The sequence below is a fragment of the Scatophagus argus genome, chromosome 13 (assembly GCF_020382885.2).
Source record: "Scatophagus argus isolate fScaArg1 chromosome 13, fScaArg1.pri, whole genome shotgun sequence".
Lineage (NCBI taxonomy): Eukaryota > Metazoa > Chordata > Actinopteri > Scatophagidae > Scatophagus > Scatophagus argus.
The window spans coordinates 11,549,016-11,561,449 of NC_058505.1; the positions used below are offsets into that span (position 1 = coordinate 11,549,016).

General features: G+C 39.9%; 1 protein-coding gene across 10 annotated transcripts in view; it reads left to right on the forward strand.

Moving 5' to 3' along the window:
- The window catches only part of tnr (tenascin R (restrictin, janusin)), a 152,625-nt gene that overhangs the window by 39,083 nt on the left and 101,108 nt on the right, over positions 1 to 12,434 (forward strand). For 8 of the 10 annotated variants that reach the window (XM_046408273.1, XM_046408274.1, XM_046408271.1 and 5 more), the window contains one exon: positions 7,033 to 7,083. The exons of the other annotated variants lie outside the window; for them this stretch is intronic. The gene's annotated coding sequence lies outside the window, so the exon portion shown is untranslated. The remainder of the gene's footprint in view (positions 1 to 7,032; positions 7,084 to 12,434) is intronic. 10 annotated transcript variants of the gene reach the window in all.

Here is a 12,434-nt window from a genome sequence, read left to right on the forward strand (position 1 = left end):
TAATGAATTAATTATCACATTAATGCACATTCATTATGCTAATATGACTAGTTAGGTGCAGTCAGGTGACATTAAACTGTTGCATGATTCATTGCGCTCTCTGGATTCAGGAGTCTCTGAGCTGAAAACGGGTTCTGAAATGTGTGAAATCTATAAAGGGAGGGCAATTTTTTTAGCGGGGCCCGGGCTTTACAAGATGAATGCTTGAGATGCTGACCAACAATTCAACATCAAAATTTATATTCTCAAATGCACGGACAAAATGTCTCCACTTGTTGTGTGTTTAGTGTTTATAGTTGGTCAAGTGGAAGCTCTAATCACCATTCTGACCACTACACCTTAGATAGTTGGGAGGAGCGAGGAAAATATGTTTTTGAAATTCATCTTCTCCAGCTCTCTGGGCAATGCCATAAAGTCACAACATGATTTATTCCTCTTTCTTTGGACATATCCAAGAATTATGCTCCATTTTAAGAAATCCCTGAAGGTACTAATTCATATTCTCTATATGATTGGACCATCAATACTGAGGGTAAGTGAAGGTCGCTCTGACAGCTTTACGGGTTGGCAGGTTTGCCTGCTTTACTGCCACTGCTTCACGGAACCCTGTAATGCGTTTTTCCAGCGTTACCGATCGCATTGTATCTTGACGGACGACCAGTTCAGAAGACAACAAACGCAATCAAAGCTGCATTAGACTGACTGTGACCTCCTCTCGTCTGTTTCTGATAGGTTGTTGACAATACCGCGTAGTTACTCTGCTACTAATAGCATTTCTTCAGGGGCTGTATTAAAAACCACCATAGAGAGGGGCGCTGAATAAGCTGAGAGACTTTTTTTTTTTTTTTTTTTAGCTGTTAAAAGCAATAACAGTAAATAAACCAAAAACTTCATCAAAGGGTTTCACTTCTTGTTACAAATGTTGGAAATGTCCACTGCCAAAAGCAACGCAGGACGTATCTGGTCTGTGCCATGTGGAGTTTTATATGAATATTTTATCATTTTTAACGCCTGTATTTGATATTAATGAACTTTCAGTAAGAGTCTATGCTGCGTTCTTGCTAAGATGACATGTCTCCTTGTCCACCTGTTATGAATATTTATGACATGCTAGTGGACAAAGGTTAAAGAGGCATATTTAGAGTTTGGCTCTAAGGCTACAAATTCTAGTCTTTTCAGTCGTCAAGAATTGCTGCTGTCCGTGGTGCTGAAATAGTAATGCTGGCATCCTCATTCTCTCTGACTCTCTTGTCACACTTTTTTGTATTAGTGTCTCATCTTTTTGTCTCTTTCAGTTTGGTATTGAAGCAGTTAATGTTATTAGCTACTTGGGATGGCTGAAGAGCCACAAGAGAGGGAGAGAAATGACTGTTGTAACCAATTCAATGCTTTGTTTAAGTGCTGTTTGACCCGTCACCTATCCTGCTCTTAAAAATAGAAGGAATTATATAGGGGAGAAAAGGAAATTATGACTGTGTTATTGGCCTTGACTTGCAAAACATGTCAGTGCTTCCATACTTGATCCTTGATGGAGAAATGTCTCAAGCTAAGCAGAAAGCCTCCAGGAGTATGAGTGTCATGAGTATGGCTGTGCATGGCAAAACAATTGCAGGCTGTCCGCTGTATAATAGACGGGTGGAAGTGTAAGCACTGTGTGCCATCCCTGAAATCAATGGTCCACTGCTTAGTGGCTGGCTGACTCCCCTCCAAACACACCCAGGCGGGTGCCATAAAGGATGTTTATTAGTCTGACAAGTTGACACTGCAGCTCCTTGTCATGCTCTGATAATAGGGGCCAGGCGCACACCAGCGGAAGCCTTGCTTCAGCTGGTTAGGAGACAGACAACCCCTTCAGGGGTGCAGATAAGAAGGGAGAGGAAATAAGAGAGGAACGAAAAGAAGGAAGGAAGAGGGAGGGTGGTGTATTTGTGCGGCTTGTGCCTGTTTTAAAAACAGAAGAGAAAATAGAAAAGAAGGGGAGTAAGGTAGGGCCAGGAGAGGAGAAAAAAAGTGCAGAAAGACAGAAAAGAATGGAGGGTGGTGGTTGGGGTCTTTAAATCAGACTCCAGGTTATATATATATATATATATATATTTATAAAAGGTTATATTTTCATGAGGTCTACTCCATTGCCAGTTTAAGACATGGATGTATGAAATGAACTGTGTGCAGTGTTGGCGCCTCATTCATTCCACAGCAGAGTGCTTGCTGGGCACATTTGGCAAAATAGTTTCTCTTGCTTCGTCTGGTTTCTGCACGTAAAGCATATGCACACTGACTCACAGCATGTATGAAAATAATTTACTGATGTGGCCCCTCAAAACCTAATGCTTTATTGGACCTAATGGATCATATTCTGATAATACAAAGAGTCGTCTCATCTGTTACATGACCTACAATTCAGAATGTGGCCACTATGACAAAATGGCCTCAAAAGCCAGAGCTGTTTCTAATGTCTAAGACTTCTAATGTCACTTTTCCTGTTCTCACAGTGACAGTTCTGCATACAGCATAAATTAAAAATTGCTGCAGTAAGCCTGTTCAGTGTTCACCTCAGTGTGAGCCCAGAACAGATGCAAGCTATAAATCAGCTAATCAATGGCACCAAAGTTAGTCCCTGAACAATATTGTAGGAAAACGGCTTGAATGAGCCTCATTGATTCAGCTTCACAAATCGTTATTTCCCCAAGAAAGGCTGACCTTGAAAGACAGCTAGGTCGTCACTGTGGTGCTGTGCGTGTCACTCCACACCCTTATAGACTTATAGACTTACTCTAATTTTAAAGTGCTCGTAAATTAAACCATGATAGAAGTTTTTTGCTCATTGATTTCTCTTGCATATTTTCAAATTATTTCATGTGGAGTTGTCTCATCAAGGGAACCTCCACTCTCGACCTTCATAATTATCTTTTCACTCGGGAAACCAGGTCAAAGCAAGAAGATGAGGAGATGGGATGAGATGCAGTTTATTTCTTGCCAACTCATCATAAAATAGTGCTACACTCCTCCATTTTTTCCAAGGGTCAGTCCTTTTGAGTCAGCGCTGCAGAGGGAAGTTCCCAGCACCATTATGTCATCAGGGACAAGAGGACGGAAGGAGAGAAAGCGATACAAAAGAAGCTATTTTAATTAAAGCTGGCAGATTTACTTGCCTAGCTGGGTTTAAAGCATAGGCGGCCCGGGCCGACGAGGGCCAAAGCGGTGGTCATAAAAATGACTCATGCCAGGCTGTGGTTGGAAAAGAGCCCCCTGAGGGACGGGCAGGGGAATTAAGGTGAGCAGTCGGAGGCTGTTGTATAATGAGGACAAATAGCTGAGAAGTTTGTCGTCAGACTGAAGGTCTGGAGCTGGCCAGGGAAATATGCACAGTGCAATATTTTCAGCTCTTGTGACATTTCAGCTGCACTGTGTGACAGTGTGAGACAGGGGGCATGAGTTAACAACAAGGAAGAAGAAAGTAATAATAAAAGAAAAAGAAACACAAAGTTACGGCATGCTATTAGTCTTGTTATTGGTTTTGTTTCAAATTTAAGAAAATATAAATGAATTCCGTAGAATAATCAGCAGCTCATGATCCTTCCTATCAAATTCTACAATAAGCTATAATATCTTGTGCTATGGGGTGCTCTCCTTACACCCACATGATCAAAGTCAGGCTTAAAGTGTGTCAAAAAATATGGGATGGATAGGGGCAAATGAATGAGGCATGCTTGAGCACTGCCACCATAACGTTGTCACTTTGTGAGAGGGCTCCCAGCCAAAAATGTACAGCAGAGGATGAGTCTTCACCAAGTCAAAGAACAACTTCCAATGCAAAAGAAAGAAAATATGACCAAGCATATATCGCCCTCGGCTTTACTGGTACAGTGGTGGGTGACAAGAAAAGACCACAGTGTGTTGTGTGTCAGGTTTTGACAGTTTGAAACTCCACTTGGAGAAAACACATCCTGGAACACAAAGTCAAGCCAGTTGACTTCTTTGGAAAAAAAAAAAACTCATAAACTGTCGTGCACAACAGAGTAGCTTTACCAAAACTGCATCTGTACCTTCAAATGCTCAACTCACCGTGTGCAAAGTTACCTACGGAGTTGCTGAGTGTAAAAAGCTGCACACTGTAGCTGAGGAATTAATACTTCCCTCTGCTATCAATATGGTTCCAACAATGATTGATGAAGCAACAGCCAGCAAGCTAAAGGCAATTCCTTTGAATGAATAAATATGAATAAATTCATGTGGGGTTTGGAAGCCAAAGACGTATGTGTAAGTGTTATGTCTGGTCCAGGTGGGTGGGTGAGGGGCTTGAAAATGTTCTTATCTGCAAAAGTGATGTCATGCAGAAAAAAGTTTGGGAACTACTGCCATATGTGTTAACAGTGGGGGTCGCATTATGAAAACAAATCTCCCTTAACATTTTCCCATAGTTGTCACAAAGTTTAACAAAGCCTTAAGGAAGTGATGGATCAGAACGTTATATCTTGCTGCTGCTCAGACTTCGTTTGTGCACATACTGCAGCAAAAAGCATAGACGATGTGTGACTTGAACTCTGTGTTTGTGTGGGCGTGGAAGGCAAGATGAAAGCAATTTTGGCAGCTGTCAAACACACTGAGTACATGAGCAAAGTGTGGCACATGCAACAGCTGCTGTCTACTTCGAGTGCCAGATTGTAATGGTGGTGAAGGAGCCGAAAGAGGGCCATCATGTGATTCTGGGTGCAGGCAGGTCACTGTGTTTTCTGTTTTCAGGGATATGGATGGTATGAAAATCACCTATCACCAACCATTTTCTCTGCTTTTTATCTTTGATTTATGTCTTTGTCTCACCTCCCACACTCTTGTGCTTTCTCATCTCCTTCTCTTGTTTTGCCACTCTCTCCTCCAAGCTGTTGGTTGTCCCCAGGAATGAATCAGTGGTAAATGGAAAGCCCCCCCTCCACCACCACCACCACTAACACAGAACTTTCTCACCAAAGGTACTGTCTGCTGCAACAGTAGATGTGACTGGATGCATGTCAGCACTGTTGCATATTCCCCCCTCTCTTTCTCCGTTTAATACAATTTATCATTTATAACCACCATCTGCAAATTCTCTCATTTATGTCATTTTAGATTCTCTTCTTTATCTTGTCTAAACAACCGAAACATGGAGCTATTCACTAACGGATGTGCTGGCCACAGTGCCTTCTTGAATGCTGCAGAAAAAAAGGCACCCAGGCTGAGAAATCCTAAAATAAACAAACAAACAAAAAAAAATAATAATCCCTGCAACTTTACACGTCTTGACAGTTATGATTATATGAAATGGATATACACACATGTAGGAAAGCAAGGACAGATAAATTCCTCTTTTTGATCTCGGTCTTGATATTTTTCTTCTTGATTTGTCTGTCTCCTAACGGGACGCCATAGTGGAGCGATAATTCTGTTTTTCTTAAACAGTTCAAGTCTGTCTTCTCAACTTTGGGTTCTATTCAGCATTTTTTTTTAGTTTTTCTTTCTTGGACATGTTCGCCTACCCGTCGTCTGGTGAGACTATACTGTTGAGGAAATCAGATGCACTCAATATGGAAACTCCTTCTGTGCTGCCTTGATTTTCTTTATGTTGTAATTGAGAGCATGTTATTTGCAATTGTATCATACCTGTTTTTATTTCTCAAAAATAAAAAAACCCAAAAAACTGCAGTATTAAGTTTAAACACATCTCATACTGCTGACCTAGAAGTTTTAGAAGCCTTAATGAAATCACACTTTCCCAAAGCACCACAGTCTCTCTGTCTGTCTGTCCTTGTGAATATTCAGTTCAGTTGCAGCTTGTTTATTTGTGTGTGTGTGTTTGTTTCTATATCTGTGTTTTTCCAGTTTTGTACGGAATAAACAAATGTTTTATTCAAACTCTGGTCTGACCTTGTAAATACACTGAGGCAAAGCCATACATTTATGATCAAGTAAAATCATTGCACTTTGCATCTCATTCAGCTTGTGTGAATTGTGAATCTGATATGGAGCTTTACAGGATGACCCCAGTCTCAGTTCGAACCACTCAGGGGGATTGATAACAGCTCCAGCTGTGAATGCATGTGGCTTAGGTGCATGCCTACACAGAGTATGTGACACAGGCATTTTAAACCCATGTTTAATAAACACTTGGACTCGAATAAACACTGATTGTAAGTGTGAACACTGGACCAATGTGGCAGCCTAATTAGGATGATAAGAAGAGCTCATAAGATGAGGGCCTTATGTAACAGGAAAGGTCATGTCCTGTTATGCTCTCTCTCTCTCTCTCTTTCTTTCTCTTTCTTTCTCTCTCTTTCTCTCATATGCACACGCACATGTTCACAGTCACACTTTGCATCCACTGTTGCAATGAAGAACCTGTACCAATTGGTGGCTCATTTCTCAAGTGTAAAATGAGAGTCATTTTTCTTGTCCTTCAAAACCATTACAGATGGAAATTAACACACATTTATGTACAGTACGTGCTTGCAATGTTGTGATACAGAACAGTGTTACTTAAGAGTGAGAGCACAACAAAGAGTGCTTTGTTTACAACAGTAAAATATATTTTAAATAGATTGTGTCCTTCAACAACTTTAGTATTACTGTGATGCAAAAAAAAAGATGCAGGAACTGAACAATTGTCAGTAATTCAAGTGAACTTTAAATAAGATGCACAGCTTCACAACCCTTTACCAGAAGGCAAGATTTAATCGATCAATCGTTTTGCTGCATTAAGTATATTGAATACTCTATATTCCACCATCTTTTCAGGGTTTAAAATGGCTTTTGCTTAATATGTTGTGAGTTTAATTGTGTGCAAATTTATTTATTTGGATGGCGTGGATGAGGGTTTGGTTAGTAAGGCTGAAGCAGTTATAGAGATGTTGTCTTGGTGTATTTTTGGTGTAAAATAAAGAGTGAATTGATTATTTAGTGTCCCAGTTCTCTCCAAGTTTCTCTAATGAATTTAAAAAATACCAAAGCAGGGACAAAAGACTTCGCATGTCTTAGCATCTCTCTCATTTCTGTTGACAGCTTCAACCCAGAAGAACAGCACTAAAAAGGATCAACTCCGGTGCTCTCAGGGTGAGTGGCATTTTCAGATGCATGCTGCAGCATACCCTTGGCTGTGTATACAGCGCGCGTGTGTGTGTGTGTGTGTATGCGCATAATGTTTACTCATTTCCACAGAAAACACAGTCTCCCCCTCTTTATTTATGAGAGTGTACGCAGGCAAAATGTACAAAAAATGTATTCACGCAGCAGTGAAAAGCAACTCAGCATGACACCTGAAATGACCAAAAGACATGAAAAACCGCTCATTCTGTTTGCTTTTCAATGCACATATTAATCATCCTTTGATTGAGGCTGCTGCATTTATTCTTTGTGTTGGTCTTTAATGTCCTTTGGAACCCACAGCTTGGGTTTTCTGTGCAAAGCTGTGCAAAGACATTTTTTTTTTAGATGAGACAAAGCCCATTTGCTATCTGTCTTACTCCGTTCAACCACTTTAGCATTGGAACGCATACTTAGTGAGCTGTTCCAGTCATTGTGCGCTACATATCTCAATGATATAGAGACACTGTTACTCTTCTTGCAATAGGTTTACTGTGTAGCTGACTCCAAAGAGGTAATAAAGGTATTAACTTTGTACTTCTAGAGCAATTTAAAAATCATCTGTGTTAAATCATCGCTCCCCTTAAGCACTGAGCCAGTTCTTTTTCATTTTTTTTCCTTTTGTTAATTATAGTTATAATTAGTTAATATTAGATTCTTTCATAAGTTTTTCACAGTGTGTTCTTTATCCCTGGCCTCTCAGTTTTCATCAGGATAATTTAGGTCCAACTAAGTCCAAATATAATATCTGACACGCAACTTTTTTCTGTTCCTCAAACAGAAACAAAACTTACAGCCTTGTCTTTAGATGCAGAGATGACCCAGGGCAGACAGGCTTCCTCAGATTTGTCAAAAATTAGCATTTCATTTGATTTAAGTGTGTCTACCGCTGTGTGTACTATCTACTGTACATCAGTGCACTCAGAGGGATCAGTTAAGTAGAGAGGTATGTGGATTGTTTACAGTTGAATATGATAGAGTTAATAGAGAGATAATTAGAGCAGAAGATTCAGGAGATATGTAGACAAATAAAAAATCGCAGTTTTGTCTCACACAAGAATTTTTCAGGGTTACAAGTGTTTTCTCTCAATGCTGTCAAAATGAGCAGTTCTCCAACAATCCTCCTACCACACTGAGAGTAACTGAAACAACTGCCTGGTTCATACTGCAGGGTCTAAAAAGGAAAATTAGATTAGTCATTTGTAGTGTTACTCAGTGATCTCACACTAATTCTTCAGATGAGGAGATCAAAACCCTTCAGAGGGTGGAAACAGAATGCAGCAAAAATGTAGAATATTAAGATAATAAATCTGTAGAAGTCATCCATCTGTCTCTATACTGACTTACCCAAAGAAAGGCAGAGTAGCCATGTTTTGCTGGCTGCGTTTGCTGATCATCTTCTAAAAGTCATCCATGTAATACGAGAATGACTTGATTTTTTTAAAAAAAATGTTTAAAAGAGGACTTTTAGAGCATTTCAGCCTCCACTCATGGATCAGTGACTTTTTAATAATGTAATGACTGATATGCCAATAGCCAGACTCAGCCCAACCAGGTAATCATGTGATCGTGTCTCTTAAGGTAACAGTTGTGCTTATGGACTTGGAGCAAGACTTTGTGTTTAAACCCTTCACAAAAGCGACAAAGCATAGCCTTTCTTAATTTCACACCATGTTCCTTTTCATGCTCAACCATAATTATAAGTACACTTTCAATTTGATCCTTACCTACACATATCACTGTTGTATTAAATTCTTTTTTGACCTAACTGAGAAGAAGCACTTATTGTAGTTTTGAGCTCACAGCGGTCGGCAGAGAGGAGAGAGGAGGTTGTGCACCATGTTTGCCTTTCTAATTAGTTCTCATAGGAACCTGTCTATTGATTGTTGCAAATGCTCATTGATTTTTAGCAAGGCCTCACACTATTTGATGTTTGTGCTAAATGCCACAGGATGAATGACGTCTGTGTGTTGGTGATGTCTGTGACATCAGTATGTCTTTCTTTTTTTTTTTATTTCAGCATATGTGTGTATGCGGCTGCAAATGTGTTTCTGCATATTTTGTGTGCATGTGTTAAGTGAGAATGAGTTCCTGTAGCTGACGAATAGGAAAGTTGCTGCATTCTTTTTGGCCCAGGCAGGCTAATCGAGAAACATCGATCTGACTGGGGGCAACAGTGTGCTTACTTGCACATTGAGATTGCCAAAAGCTATCGGCAAACTGTTTGTTCTCATTGGATAAAATCACAAGACTTCCCTCCCTGTGGTCTAAACAGATCACTATGTCAGAAGGTCAGAAAGAGTGCCACAATAAATCAGTTAGTCTCCCTCAATATTTTTTGGTAACAAAACATTAGGTGATGCCTCAGTTCAATACTGACCTTAATTATTCGTTCATGAATTATGCCTACATTGCATATGTTTGAGATGACAGTATGTCAAGTGAGTGCAGAGGAATGCAAAGTAAGCATAAAGCGATTTGCTTGTTTGGTCCAACAGTGAAGCTCACAGTACAGTCACACTGTACAAATTAATCATGAAAATGATTAAATATTCCAACAATGCTTTAATATTCTGATTCTGATTAATATTTTTGTCAACTTAGAGGTGCATGAAAAAGCCATGACTTCTTACTTATGAGTGCGCATAGTATAAGTATAAAACAATGGATGTACTGAATTCTAAAAAGCTAAATTATTCTCAACAATAACTGTGCTCTACCAAGCAGATGCTTTATCCTCATCCTGTCACACCCTAGTTTACTTAACTTTCATATCAAAATGGTGTTGGCAATTAAAGTGAATTAATTTGAAGAGGCAGCCAGATGCTCACTCTCAAAGTTTTCAGCACCCTTGTATGACATGGCATTTCTCAAAACAATTAGCAGGTTCCTGATAATGTGAATCACAAACGGTGTTTGATGTGTTTCGACACCGAGGGCTCCATCAGACCTCGTTGTAAGCCAGCTTGGCAGTATCCGGGATATTGGTTCCAGCCATTTGATTTTCCACATTAAGTTTGTGATGTGACAGGTATTTCCACCGAGGTTCACAGCAGGCTCAGTGCTTGCCAGCTAACTGGCTACTCAGCATTGCCCCCGGATCGCACAGCACGTCAGTTGGCACCAGCTGTGTGGAGGGTGTTAAATACTCAGAAGTGCCAGGCCATTTGATATATACAGCTAGCTTTAGGGATGTTTTCATGTGTCCATATCCTGTGAATAAACTGTTTGATTGTGCTATAAAGTATTTGTCTTAGTATCCTGGTAAAAATACATGATTGAGAATTGAAAACATGTGGTTCTGTGACAAAAATGATTCTGTCTCATGTGTGAATATGTTAATGTTGCTGACTCATACCTGCTTGACTGTGGTCTTTGGATTTGTTGTCTCAGCAGACGGCCTGCTTTAATAGGAATTTGCCAGTCATTGTTCCTAACTCTTGTTCCTGTGAGGGGTTTGAATAATGCAACACTCCTGTCCTTAACTTCCGTTTGAATATATCTGTCTGGTCAGCAGAGAGAAAGTGACAAAGACGGAGCAACTCAGTCAGAGAAAGAATTACAGAAAGGCAAAGGGACAAAAAGTGAAAGGGAGGGGGGGCAAAAGAAAGAGTAGTTAACGTTAAAGAAAGAATGGGACACATCAGTGTCAAATAGAGAGGAAGATGGATAAAAAGACTGATTGTAAGAGAGAGGGCCACACAGTGCAGCATCTACATTAGGCTTCTGAAGGATATCTAATGTGATTTGCTTGAGTAATGAGACAGGCAGCCATTTGTAATTTTCATTGTTAGTTGCCTGCTCGTCATGCTTTTTTTCTGGGCTCTGTACCTACATCCTCTTTCTGACTACTGAGAGGTTGGAAACGCTTATTTTTAGTTGTTGAAACGCATACAGGCAGACTGTGATGAATGAAGACCGTCCTCCATTGTGGCAGCAACAACAGTGGCAGGTCTGACAGTAGCGTTGGCAGTAATGTTGTCACTACATCACACCGAAAAACCAAAGCTTTGTTTACTTGTTTCAGCCAATACCAATAACTGAGATGACTAATAATTTCATTATCAGTTCATTTGCAGTTCATAACCTGTACTTTATGCACAAGGTGAAGATGTAGTGGGCAAGGATGGATGAGTTAATACTCCATAGGTTTAATGAGATTTGTTGTGTTAAAACTAAATAGACATGTTCCCTCCTCCCAGAACCCTCCTGGAACACATTTTGCAAATTGCAATTGCCTTGTCTTCCTCTGAAAATGTAATGTCCGCACTAACACAGCATGTTGTACTATAAATGTTCATATGGGCAACAGTTGCAAAATGTTGATACTGAGGTGTTTGGTGATTGTTTTTCCCTACACTATCTTGCAGCTTTTTATAGTCACATTTTGGCACTCACAGCACTAGGTTACGGTTAGTGAAAGACTGCCAACTCAGAACCAATGTGAAGCACAGGTTAGCTTTTTAACAACCAACCAAAGTCTTACTTTTTACTTGGTTTTAACATGCTTTTGTTGCCTAAACCAACTATACCCAGGAGATGGTATTGGAACCCTGGACCTTTCCTCCATCCACCTACGCCATCTCGGTATGGATCTTGTGCAGTAAATAGCAAAGAAACACTGCCAATATCACTGCTAGTTTCAAGGAGAAAATTCCAAGTAAATCTTTTTTTTTTTAAATATCCCAAAATCACATTCCCAGAAATTTTTTTTTGAAATTGTTGGATTGACTGTAAAGCACTGTGACTAGTGGGACACAGAGCATTGACAGGGTGGCCAGTGGGAGACGGACTGAGACAGAGATTGGGATCAGTACATTATATCAACAAGGTGGCTGATTGATTATAATTTAAAAGTTCAATAGAGCACATTTTGACCTTTAACCTTTCTCTGCTGGACTGCTGTTTTTGTTTTGTTGTTTTAGCTTACTGGTAACAAATGGTCTTAGCTACACTGAATGAATCTGATTTTCCCACAGGAGCTTCACGAGTAGCGGACCAACATCAGTTTTTAATCCTTGTTCACGTCCAGTTTTTGTTTTTGTGTCCACTTTTGGCTTTTTGCACGTCATAAAGACATTTACTCGGCATCCTAGAACAGCACTGGCCTGTCCTGGCCATTTTCTTCCGTTTTGCAAAATAGAGTGGAAAAAAACATCATAAATTAAAGTGTTTCTCAGCTGAACAGTGTGAAGAGTCAAAATATGATTTAAGCTTCCTTCTGGAGGGCCGAACAACAATGCAGCCCCAGCAGAATCACTTTAACTATAAATCTAGTTAAAAATGGAGACTTTACTGTAACTTCCATGCTGCAGTCTGCT